The sequence below is a fragment of the Caretta caretta genome, chromosome 2 (genome assembly GCF_965140235.1).
Source record: "Caretta caretta isolate rCarCar2 chromosome 2, rCarCar1.hap1, whole genome shotgun sequence".
Classification (NCBI taxonomy): Eukaryota; Metazoa; Chordata; order Testudines; family Cheloniidae; genus Caretta; species Caretta caretta.
The window spans coordinates 108,422,149-108,435,879 of NC_134207.1; the positions used below are offsets into that span (position 1 = coordinate 108,422,149).

Consider the following 13,731-nt stretch of genomic DNA (forward strand, 5'->3'; position numbering starts at 1 on the left):
GGTCAGTCTGATATAAGCCATTTTCACTTGGTTTCTCAGACAGAGGAGCTGCATTTTAGTTGAGCTCTCTCATGATCTAGCAAAAATGCACACACAAAATCCTTTTCTCTTAGCCCGAGTGTCTATTGGACTCTGGCAGGCTACAGCCTAATAAAATAATACCCTCTGTAATTCCCTGTTACTGGAAATTGTCTGATTTTGTATTTTGACTCACAATTTATATTTACTTTTATATGGAAAAATATATTTTCCCAAGGTCATAGTTTTGTTGTTCATCAAAACTGAGGCTTAGTCCCATTTCCAGTGAACCAAAGCAAAGATGCATGAACCCACTGAACTTGGAGCTTGTCTGTTGACTTAGAATAGAATGGAATCTTAGAGAAGTCCAATATTCAAACACAGGAAAATCATGTTAATTTTGAGCCAACCCCTTCTGAAGATCAGGGCCTACAAACTCACACATCGGTTATGACATAAAAACCTGAGAACCTGTTTTGAACTGATCCCAGAAGGTATCGCAAGCTCTAACTGTGATCATTTATAAAGTGCTTTGAGATCCTTTGTGATGAAAGATCAACCATGGTACAATTATCTAAAAGACCCAGTAAGCAGATGGAGTTCCCACCCTGCTCCAGTGTATCTGCACACTTGATATGGTCCAAATACACCCCCTTATTGTTAACAACCACCACCAAGAAAGTTTCAGCCTAAGTTTTCTCTGAAGCTTGACTGTTCCTAGAGTTTTCCTTCTCCAGTTCCTTCTGCTCACAGGTCACTTCAACTCCAGTTATACTCTTGGATTGGAGCTAATAGGAGCCACCTGGCCTGGCATCAGTGTGTGTCAGCAAAAATATTTCTGCATCTCTATGCAGTGTTTTAGCACCTGAAGGAGTGAATCAGGGGGAAAGAAATCCTGCCACGTGATGCATTACAGACAATTAATGAGGAAAAGTTAGGAGTAAGAGATCAAGATTGGTGTACTGCGCATTAATCTCTCTTTTCTTTTACAGTTCTCCGAAAAAAACCTCACAGGAACAGTTTGTGTTGGAAACAAAAGTAGAGAAGAGAACTGAATATGAAGTCAAATAAATCCAAGTGTCAGGCCTCAGGAACACCCTTAGGTTCTCAGAGATAAAACACAAGTTTTAAAAGTAATTCTCTCGTTCTGTAATTTGAGAGAAATACTTTCAAGAGATCTCAGATTTAGGGAGAGATTGTTTGGTTTTAAGAAGGGAAACAAGTCTTTCTATAATTCTGATTCACCTGAAACAGCAATGGTTTGATCTGTTTGAATACATGATAGAGGATGCTGCATGAAAGCCTAATATTACATTATATACTTCAAGTATACATGGTTACTATATGTAAAAAAACCTCTTGATGTGAGTCCTGGTTCAGTAAGTTTGCTTCATTACTTTGGAAATGTCTAATATTAATAGATAACCAATATGTTCAATTAGGCTATATCTAATTTTTTGAATGTTCCTACTGCATTTAGGAGTATATGTCTCAGACAACAGAATTAAGTCTCTAGTTTTCAGAGAGCCACCCAAAGGATGGCATTTTGATGACATGGAAATATAAGGTACTTAATCACTCAAATTAAAGCAAATACTACTGTTGTTTAGAAATCCATCTCTATCTTTTACTGAAAAGGTTCTTTCTTTTCATCCAGCCTCCTTCTCATCCCTGGCACAACAAAAGATTTCCTGTCTAAAGCTGCTGGTAACAAAATTCAAAACCCAGACCCAGACCACCCAAACCAAAAGACTTGAAGAGGAACTTTATGCTTCTGAAATTGCATTGGTCAGGGCTGAATTCTCTGTCACTGTTCTCAATTAGGGCTAACCTTTTGGGTTAACCTGCCTTTCCATCTTGACTTACAAGGATACAATGATGTGACCGTTTGATTACTCATTATGGGATAAGGCGACCATTCAATGAATTAGTTATGAAGATACAGTATAATGATAGAGAGAATGTGAAAGAAGGGATGCTGTTCTGAAAATGTCATTGTCACCGTGAAGCCCTTTGGGCTATGTAAATTAATACACCATCTGAAATAATTAGGATATGAAAGTCATTGTAAAATTAATGATGCCGTTAAAACAAAAACTAATATCCAACAATCAGATCACACTAATTATACTTTAGTTTGTACTTGGATAAGTCACCATCAAAGGGCCACAGACACAGTAAAGTATTATGGGAACATCATTCAGCATGTAAGAGCTAAATTGTTTCATCACTGTAACAAGAAAAATTATGAAGCCTAAAGTATAAAGAATCCCTATAAAACGAAGGTAATTATAATCTTAGATCAGAACTACTTCAATAGATTTGTCCTATCAAAATTATATCGGATTTACAAGAATAATATACATATTAAATAAAAAGTATAAATGCAGTGTTGCATTTATAATTCTCATTGTTACCTTTCAAAAACAGGCAGCAAGAGTCCACAATGTTATAAAAATAGAGTATCAGTATCAGTTAGCAGTCTATTGATCATTTCATCAAATGACTTCAGGGTGTAATAGAATTGAGGAACACCCTAATTTGCTTCTAACATGGTTTCCTGACCTGTCTGAAATTAGACCTACTTTCAACAGTTTTAAATTAAGCTGTTTCTTAACCTCATGAATGCAATTTTCACTTGCTTTCAAAACTGGCTGCCATAGTAATAAACCCTTTCACTTCAATGGTTTTTGAAATTAATAATAAATGGAGAGGAAAAATTCTTAAAGTACTTTTTAAGGGGCAGAACTTCAACTGACCAGCAGTGTGTATAAAATACCCAGAACACCTGAATCTCCTGCTGACATTTTGTCTGTTAAGAGAGAAAGTTATGTAACCCTTTTAAAACTCTGTTTCCTTTCAAAAGGTCAATATGCTTTTTTTGTGCTGCAGTGCTTAAGTATACATGTGAAGCCATTACTAGGATCAAAGCCCTGGATGGACGAGGACAAGGTGGAAACACGATTCACATTTGTAGTTCTCATTACATATGCAGTCAACATATAGAAGTATTTTAAAAAGCGCAATACTAGTTATAAGATCTTATTTTGGAGCACCAACCAGTAGAGAGAAAGGAGAGGATATGAATGTACACTATGAGTGTCATAAATATAAAGGGAAGGGTAAACCCCTTTGAAATCCCTCCTGGCCAGGGGAAAGCTCCTCTCACCTGTAAAGGGTTAAGAAGCTAAAGGTAACCTCGCTGGCACCTGACCAAAATGACCAATGAGGAGACAAGATACTTTCAAAAGCTGGGAGAAGGGAGAGAAACAAAGGGTCTGTGTCTGTCTGTAGTCGTCTTGGCCGGGGATAGACCAGGAATGGAGTCTTAGAACTTTTAGTAAGTAATCTAGCTAGGTATGTGTTAGATTATGATTTCTTTAAATGGCTGAGAAAAGCATTGTGCTGAATAGAATAACTATTTCTGTCTATCTTTTTTGTAACTTAAGGTTTTGCCTAGAGGGGTTCTCTATGTTTTTGAATCTAATTACCCTGTAAGATATCTACCATCCTGATTTTACAGGGGGGATTTCTTTATTTCTATTTACTTCTATTTTTATTAAAAGTCTTCTTGTAAAAAACTGAATGCTTTTTCATTGTTCTCAGATCCAAGGGTTTGGGTCTGTGGTCACCTATGCAAATTGGTGAGGCTTTTTATCCAACATTTCCCAGGAAAGGGGGGGTGCAAGTGTTGGAAGGATTGTTCATTGTTCTTAAGATCCAAGGGTCTGGGTCTGTAGTCACCTAGGCAAATTGGTGAGGCTTTTTACCAAACCTTGTCCAGGAAGTGGGGTGCAGGGTTTTGGGAAGTATTTTGGGGGGAAAGACGTGTCCAAACAGCTCTTCCCCAGTAACCAGTATTAGTTTGGTGGTGGTAGCGGCCAGTCCAAGGACAACGGGGGGAATATTTTGTACCTTGGGGAAGTTTTGACCTAAGCTGGTAAAGATAAGCTTAGGAGGTTTTTTTCATGCAGGTCCCCACATCTGTACCCTAGAGTTCAGAGTGGGGGAGGAACCTTGACATGGTGGCATAGCGGTGGGATTAACCTGAAATCATTTTGAGATCCAGTTGAGATTTTTTGAACTAGAAATACAGATTTTAAAAAGGAATTTTTTTTTCCTGTGGAAAGGAAGTCCAGAAAGCAGCTTTGAAACTGAAAGCAGCTTGGTTTTTCTCTGCTTTGTGGCCAAGCAGAGACAAAAGGGGATTATCTTTGTGAATTGCAGGTTTTCTTTGCCTGGAGGCAGGGTACTTAACTCCTGCAGGGAAATTCACAGTCTTCCAACCCAGAGTTTTTTTTTTCTTTTCTTCCTAAAAGTAAATAGGGGGGGTGTGCTCTACCCATTTGCCTGGAGACAAAAGTGGCAGGGTTTTTTTTTTTAGGATTTTGATTTTTTTGTTTTACAAGGAGCACAGGTTTGAAAAGGAATTTTTTTTTCTTTGGGCTGGGTAAGGAGGTTTCCAAGTAGTTGGAGGTTTTTTGCTTTAATTTGGGCCCAGAGCAGAGACAAGGGAATTGTCTTTTTCTGTAGGCTGACAATCACTATCAGAGAATAGGTATTCTATTCCAGCACAGCAAAATTTTACAGCCAAGTTTTGTTTGTTTATTTCTAAACCTCGGGTGTAAAGTTAGTTAAAAACAGAGAGGTTAGAATGGCAAAATCCGCGGCTCGACTACAGCTCGAATTAGCCAAATTTCAGGCTGAGGAAAGACAAAGGGAACATGAAAGACAGATAGAACTCATGCGGCTGAAGAAGGAACAAGAAAGGGAGGCAGAACAACACCAAGCGGCTGCTCACAGGAGAGCTATGGAAGCGAGGGACAAAGAACTGGAGGAGAAGGAAAAAGAGAGGAAGTATGTGGAGGAGATGGAGAAGATAAAGGCTCAGCAGAATATCCCAACAAACCCTAGTAATCCTTCTCCAAGTACCACTTCCCATCCCAGAAAGTTCCCCACCTACAAGGCAGGCGATGATACTGAGGCCTTCCTAGAAAACTTCGAAAGGGCCTGCCTTGGGTACAACATCTCTACTGACCAATACATGGTAGAGCTGAGGCCGCAGCTCAGTGGACCCTTAGCTGAGGTGGCAGCTGAAATGCCTAAAGAACACATGAACAAGTATGAACTGTTTAAATCCAAGGCGAGAGTCAGAATGGGGATAACACCCGAGCAGTCTCGTCGGAGGTTCAGAGCCCTAAGGTGGAAACCAGACATGTCATTTACCCGACATGCCTACCACATTGTGAAACATTGGGATGCCTGGATATCAAGAGCAAGTGTTGAATCTCCAGTAAATTTGCCCTTCCTAATGCAAATGGAACAATTCTTAGAGGGTGTTCCTGAGGAAATAGAAAGATACATCCTAGATGGGAAACCCAAAACTGTAATTGAGGCAGGAGAGATTGGAGCCAGATGGGTGGAGGTGGCAGAGAAGAAGAAAACTGGTCGCAGTTGGAGCGGAGACCAGAAGGGACCACCCCAGACCACACCCTATTACCGGGGGCCACCCAAAGCCCCACCTACCTCCCAAAGAACCCTCCAGACCCCTTATCGTCCCACCACCCCATTCTCCAGCAACCCTCCTCGCCCCAGTGACCCGTCAGCTGGACGATGTTTTAAGTGTAACGAGCTGGGGCATGTAAAGGCCAACTGCCCCAAGAACCCCAACAGATTACAGTTCATTGCACCGGAATCACACCAGAGGTCCACAGGCCCAGATACCTCCCAGATACCCTTGGAGCAGAGGGAAACTGTGAGTGTGGGCGGGAAGAAGGTCACCGCGTGGAGGGACACCGGAGCACAAGTGTCAGCTATCCATGCTTCCTTAGTGGACCCCAATTTAATCAACCCAGAGATCCAAGTGACGATTCAACCCTTCAAGTCCAACTCTTTCAATTTGCCTACAGCCAAGTTGCCTGTCCAGTACAAGGGCTGGTCAGGAATGTGGACTTTTGCAGTCTATGATGATTATCCCATCCCCATGCTGTTGGGGGAAGACTTGGCCAATCATGTGAAGCAGGCCAAGAGGGTGGGAATGGTCACCCGCAGCCAGGCTAAACAAGCCGTGAGGCCTAGCTCTGTTCCGGAAACTTCTATCAGGACCCAGTCAGAGGTGATGGACCCGGACCCCAGGCCAATGTCTGCAACAGCAGTAGTGGATCCAGTCCCAGAGACCCAGACGGAACCAGTCCCAGAACCAGCCAAACAACCAACACCAGACCCCGTGCCAGCACTGAATCCAGTACTTGCAACCTCAACACCAGAGGGCCCCACTGAACCTGAACTGGCAGCAGCCGATAACCCGACCCAAGAGGCTCAGCCGGAGCCTGAATCCCAACATAGTGCACCAGCGGAGAGCGGTTCACAGTCAACAGAAACAGCTCCATCCCCTATATCGCTTCCAGAGGGACCAAGCCTAGGTCCACAATCCAATGAGGAACTGATGTCCCCAGCATCAAGGGAACAGTTCCAGACCGAACAGGAAGCAGATGAAAGCCTCCAGAGAGCTTGGACGGCGGCACGGAGCAACCCACCGCCTCTCAGCTCTTCTAATCGATCCAGGTTTGTTGTAGAAAGAGGACTTTTATACAAGGAAACTCTTTCTGGTGGACACCAGGAAGACTGGCATCCTCAGAGACAGTTGGTAGTTCCAACTAAATACCGGGCCAAGCTCTTGAGCTTAGCCCATGATCACCCTAGTGGCCATGCTGGGGTGAACAGGACCAAAGACCGTTTGGGGGGATCATTCCACTGGGAGGGAATGGGCAAGGATGTTTCTACCTATGTCCAGTCTTGTGAGGTGTGCCAAAGAGTGGGAAAACCCCAAGACCAGGTCAAAGCCCCTCTCCAGCCACTCCCCATCATTGAAGTTCCATTTCAGTGAGTAGCTGTGGATATTCTGGGTCCTTTTCCGAAAAAGACACCCAGAGGAAAGCAGTACATACTGACTTTCATGGATTTTGCCACCCGATGGCCAGAAGCAGTAGCTCTAAGCAACACCAGGGCTAAAAGTGTGTGCCAGGCACTAGCAGACATTTTTGCCAGGGTAGGTTGGCCCTCCGACATCCTCACAGATGCAGGGACTAATTTCCTGGCAGGAACTATGAAAAACCTTTGGGAAGCTCATGGGGTAAATCACTTGGTTGCCACTCCTTACCACCATCAAACAAATGGCATGGTGGAGAAGTTTAATGGAACTTTGGGGGCCATGATACGTAAATTTGTAAATGAGCACTCCAATGATTGGGACCTAGTGTTGCAGCAGTTGCTCTTTGCCTACAGAGCTGTACCACATCCCAGTTTAGGGTTTTCCCCATTTGAACTTGTATATGGCCGTGAGGTTAAGGGGCCATTGCAGTTGGTGAAGCAGCAATGGGAGGGATTTACACCTTCTCCAGGAACTAACATTCTGGACTTTGTAACCAACCTACAAAACACCCTCCGAATCTCTTTAGCCCTTGCTAGAGAAAACTTACAGGATGCTCAAAAAGAGCAAAAAGCCTGGTATGATAAACATGCCAGAGAGCGTTCCTTCAAAGTAGGAGACCAGGTCATGGTCTTAAGGGCGCTCCAGGCCCATAAAATGGAAGCATCGTGGGAAGGGCCATTCACGGTCCAGGAGTGCCTGGGAGCTGTTAATTATCTCATAGCATTCCCCACCTCCAACCGGAAGCCTAAGGTGTACCATATTAATTCTCTAAAGCCCTTTTATTCCAGAGAATTAAAGGTTTGTCAGTTTACAGCCCAGGGAGGAGACGACGCTGAGTGGCCTGAAGGTGTCTACTACGAAGGGAAAAGTGCTGGTGGTGTGGAAGAGGTGAACCTCTCCATGACCCTTGGGCGTATGCAGCGACAGCAGATCCAGGAGCTGTGCACTAGCTATGCGCCAACGTTCTCAGACACCCCAGGACTGACTGAACGGGCATACCACTCCATTGACACAGGTAATCCTCACCCAATTAGGGTCCAACCTTACCGGGTGTCTCCTCAAGCTAAAACTGCTATAGAACGGGAGATCCAGGATATGTTACAGATGGGTGTAATCCGCCCCTCTGAAAGTGCATGGGCATCTCCAGTGGTTCTAGTTCCCAAACCAGATGGGGAAATACATTTTTGCGTGGACTACCGTAAGCTAAATGCTGTAACTCGCCCAGACAACTATCCAATGCCACGCACAGATGAACTATTAGAGAAACTGGGACGGGCCCAGTTCATCTCTACCTTGGACTTAACCAAGGGGTACTGGCAGGTACCGCTAGATGAATCTGCCAAGGAAAGGTCAGCCTTCATCACACATCTCGGGCTGTATGAATTTAATGTACTCCCTTTCGGGCTGCGAAATGCACCCGCCACTTTCCAAAGACTTGTAGATGGTCTCCTAGCGGGATTAGGAGAATATGCAGTCGCCTACCTTGATGACGTGGCCATATTTTCGGATTCCTGGGCAGACCACCTGGAATATCTACAAAAAGTCCTTGAGCACATAAGGGAGGCAGGACTAACTGTTAAGGCTAAGAAGTGTCAAATAGGCCTAAACAGAGTGACTTACCTTGGACACCAGGTGGGTCAAGGAACTATCAGCCCCCTACAGGCCAAAGTGGATGCTATCCAAAAGTGGCCTGTCCCAAAGTCAAAGAAACAGGTTCAATCCTTCTTAGGCTTGGCCGGTTATTACAGACGATTTGTACCGCACTACAGCCAAATCGCTGCCCCACTGACAGACCTAACCAAAAAGAAACAGCCAAATGCTGTTCAGTGGACCGAAAAGTGTCAGAAGGCCTTTAACAAGCTTAAAGCGACACTCATGTCTGACCCTGTACTAAGGGCCCCAGACTTTGACAAACCGTTCCTAGTAACCACAGATGCGTCCGAGCGTGGTGTGGGAGCAGTTTTAATGCAGAAAGGCCCTGATCAAGAATTCCACCCTGTAGTGTTTCTCAGCAAAAAACTGTCTGAGAGGGAAAGCAACTGGTCAGTCACTGAAAAAGAATGTTACGCCATTGTCTATGCTCTGGAAAAGCTACGCCCATATGTTTGGGGACGGCGTTTCAACCTGCAAACCGACCATGCTGCACTGAAGTGGCTTCACACCGTCAAGGAAACTAACAAAAAACTTCTTCGGTGGAGTTTAGCTCTCCAAGATTTTGATTTCGACATCCAACACATCTCAGGAGCTTCTAACAAAGTGGCTGATGCACTCTCCCGTGAAAGTTTCCCAGAGTCAACTGGTTAAAATCGTCCTTGAGATGTGGAAAATATTGTTAGTCTTTATGTACTTGGTAGTATATTTAGAGATGCATATGTCTTATTAACTCTGTTTTTCCTAGAGCTCCAGGAAGAAATCCCAGCCAGTGTTTCACCCTAGCTGAGATTGGGGGGGCGTGTCATAAATATAAAGGGAAGGGTAAACCCCTTTGAAATCCCTCCTGGCCAGGGGAAAGCTCCTCTCACCTGTAAAGGGTTAAGAAGCTAAAGGTAACCTCGCTGGCACCTGACCAAAATGACCAATGAGGAGACAAGATACTTTCAAAAGCTGGGAGGAGGGAGAGAAACAAAGGGTCTGTGTCTGTCTGTAGTCGTCTTGGCCGGGGATAGACCAGGAATGGAGTCTTAGAACTTTTAGTAAGTAATCTAGCTAGGTATGTGTTAGATTATGATTTCTTTAAATGGCTGAGAAAAGCATTGTGCTGAATAGAATAACTATTTCTGTCTGTGTATCTTTTTTGTAACTTAAGGTTTTGCCTAGAGAGGTTCTCTATGTTTTTGAATCTAATTACCCTGTAAGATATCTACCATCCTGATTTTACAGGGGGGATTTCTTTATTTCTATTTACTTCTATTTTTATTAAAAGTCTTCTTGTAAAAAACTGAATGCTTTTTCATTGTTCTCAGATCCAAGGGTTTGGGTCTGTGGTCACCTATGCAAATTGGTGAGGCTTTTTATCCAACATTTCCCAGGAAAGGGGGGGTGCAAGTGTTGGGAGGATTGTTCATTGTTCTTAAGATCCAAGGGTCTGGGTCTGTAGTCACCTAGGCAAATTGGTGAGGCTTTTTACCAAACCTTGTCCAGGAAGTGGGGTGCAGGGTTTTCAGAAGTATTTTGGGGGGAAAGACGCGTCCAAACAGCTCTTCCCCAGTAACCAGTATTAGTTTGGTGGTGGTAGCGGCCAGTCCAAGGACAACGGGGGGAATATTTTGTACCTTGGGGAAGTTTTGACCTAAGCTGGTAAAGATAAGCTTAGGAGGTTTTTTTCATGCAGGTCCCCACATCTGTACCCTAGAGTTCAGAGTGGGGGAGGAACCTTGACAATGAGCAGCACTGTAATATAAACATCTGCTGAATGTCCTTGGTCAATCTTTGTCTTTTCCGAGAACCAATTCCCGTTCTTAGGAGAGGTATACATGTCAAACCCATACTGCCTTTCTCTGGCACAGCTGGTTGGAAATAACCGACCTCCAAAAGGAGCAGTCAGAGTGAGAAAATTAGCGGCGGTTGCCTTTTTATTTTTAATGCTAAAAGCTAATTAACACTCGGTGAATGTATAAAATGGAATATTTAGTGGAAAATTAGGAAAAAAAAGACCTTTTACATTCTATCTAAAGAGTCTTCCAGTTAAAATTCATACTGGACAAAAAACCTAAACATCATCCTTGCATGTCAGTAGGAGAGCTGAAGAGTGTTTTGTGAAACTGATAATACACTGCTAGGTAATGTTTGATTTTGTACGTGTGAAGAAAAGGACAGGCCCCACCCTCTGGCCCCCAGTGCTGTGCTCCAGCAGGCACCAGGCAGCTATGAAATGTGAAAATACAATTGGCACTGAATTTGTGTAGGCTACAAAGCTAAAAATGAGACATACACTCAGGCAACAGAAATAAAATGCAAAATTAGAAGTGACATTTAGCCCTAACGTCTTCCCTTGAGGTGGAAAGAAAAAATGACTGGTGTGTTCATATCCTTCCATAGTCTGTAAATTGATCCACAGCTGAATCATCACCTCAAACTCATATTCTATTCCTATTAACTACACGGGCATCATAGGATTAAAATAATTACGTAATCTGAATGGATTACATGCTGACATCCAGCCAAATAACATTATCCTTCTGGAAATAAAGAGGAAACCAACCAAAATATACCCACTTTCATCTGAAACTGACTTTCCTTCAGTAAAGTTACAATCTCAGATCCTGAGGCTGCAGGGCTTCCTCTAGTAAAGCCACTAGGACAGAGGTCCCCAAACTGTGGGGCATGCCACCCCAGGGGGACACAGAGGAGGGTGCAGCTGTGGCCTGGGCTGCTGGCCCCAGCCTCGGTCCCCTTGCCCTGGTCCGCGTCCCCACCCCCCAAGCCACATCCCTGTTCCCAGCCCAGGGGAGGTGTGCAGACAGGGATTAAGGGGGGACGGGACACTGAAAAGTTTGGGGACCACTGCACTAGGAGTTCTGAATAAATAAAACATGTAGGCTCAGGGCACTACACGAGAAAGAAAAGTTCTTGCCTCGTACTTCAAAGCACAGTTCTACTCTGAAAATGATTATATAAAAATGGCCCCTTAACTATATGAACCTGCTACTACCTTTTAGTCCTTTTAGCAATAGCAGGACCTGTCCAGTTCTGAGGCAGTGAGACATATTCTATTCCATCTTGTGCATGATCAAGAGAATTGTTAGCTAAATTCTGATGGCAAAAACTATTCTGCTGGTGATAAATTAGCCAGAAAGAATCCATCTTGACTTTCAGAGCCCAGATTGAGCTTTGCTGGACTTCCAATTAAAAAAAAAAAAAACAAATAAGAAAAAGCAAAATCCAAAACACACCAACCTCATCCTCCTTTCCTCCTACCCAAGAGCAGGTAATCTATAGGTCACTGAAAATCGATATATGGAGAGCACCATGATGCCATTTTTACAAAGTCACTTTTCAGAGTAGACCCACACTTTGACATTCTGAGGCAACATATTTTTTCTAAATACCCACAGATGGCTTTGTTCCAGTATTTGGAAGACAAGAAGAAAAAAAGATTAATTAATAGGGATTTAACACTATAGAACATGACCTCTATTTATAATCAGTAGGGTGTTCAAGAGTAACACATTAAATAAAGCGGATGAATACATACAAAAGCAGTAACCAGCTGGACGCCTTGCACTGCACTAGATTGTAGTGCAGAAAGAGGGAGATAGCACAAGAGCAGAAGAATGATATGTTCGACACCACTCAATGCAAACATTTTTGAATACTGTACCAATTCTTATTAAATATAATGCAACTCACTGAATAAGCATTTTATACAGCAAGAAAACAAATTTCTCTTTTATTATTTTTTTTAAGTTGTGCTGAAAACCATCCATTCTTGGGTAGTGAGACATGTTAAGATATTTTGCCAAATTTAAGTCTAATGCAGCAACAGTGATATATTTTTCTTGGAGTCCAAACCAGCAGTTTGTAACCTATCCAAGCTGATAAAATTAACGGATTTGAGTGCTAGTCGCAGCCAAAGAACATCAGACTTGGAGAGAAAAGGGAATGGAGAAAAGAAGTTCAGAGTCAGGAGAGATGAGTGGGAAATGAAGCTCCTCATTCATTACAGGTGAGCAGCTTTGCTCAGCTCTATAGCAATGGGATCTATCAAACTCCTCATCAGCTTTTTGAACAACCTATTCGACCATAGTCACAAGCAAACATCATTAATGTGGAGTTAAGTTTCCAATAATCTATTAAGAGAAGGTGATATTTTCTCATAAAACAAACTTTTGAAAGCCTGCATATTGCAAACAAATGTTCCGCTTTATAAAAAAAATTCTCACAACATAATGAAATATAAGCACACAGTTGGGTGACCCACAACCTTTAATGCTCCATTTGTAGTACTAGCTTGTGCACAACCAGAAATTTAAAGATAATATTATGTATCCATTATAGATCCTGTGAACAGATAATTATTTGGTTTCCAGGACTACATGCCTGGCTGCTTGTCCAATTTAAAATGTTACCAATTACTGGGAACAATCAGACCAAATTAATAGACCTCAGTTTGCATCCATAAAGGAGAGAAAATGAAGAACAGAAAGTTAAAAAAAAACAAAACCCTCACAGGGATAAATTACCCACCCATCTTCTCTGCAAGATTATAACCCATGTTAGACTACAATCTTAAAAATCTATTTATGGTTGGTAAGATTTATACCTTTTCAACGATTTTTAAAACTAAGCTGTTTTTCCTTTCTACATATTGTTTTCCTCCACTTAGGGCTAAGGAGTATTGTGTAAAAAGAAAAGGAGTACTTGTGGCACCTTAGAGACTAACCAATTTATTTGAGCATGAGCTTTCGTGAGCTCATGCTCAAATAAATTGGTTAGTCTCTAAGGTGCCACAAGTACTCCTTTTCTTTTTGCGAATACAGACTAACATGGCTGTTACTCTGAAACCGGAGTATTGTGTCTGATTTGTCTTTTCTGTTTTCCTTTTATCCATCTCCCTCACCTTCCTATCCCTCTCTCCAGCTATTAGCTGAGGGGTCCTCTCCTGCCACAAAAAAAGGAAAGCAACTTAATCTACTTTATTTATTATTTTATTTATTTACTCATAAATAAACAAATCAAAGACAATATAGAAATGGATCTCCCTACCCCCTACACCACACTTTTCTGATTTATAATTTGACTGTGATGGGGTGGACTAGGCTCAAAGGCCCCCTGCTGAAGGC

General features: G+C 42.6%; 1 protein-coding gene across 4 annotated transcripts in view; it reads right to left on the bottom strand.

Moving 5' to 3' along the window:
* The window catches only part of CDKAL1 (CDKAL1 threonylcarbamoyladenosine tRNA methylthiotransferase), a 685,215-nt gene that overhangs the window by 17,254 nt on the left and 654,230 nt on the right, over positions 1–13,731 (bottom strand). The window lies entirely within an intron of this gene.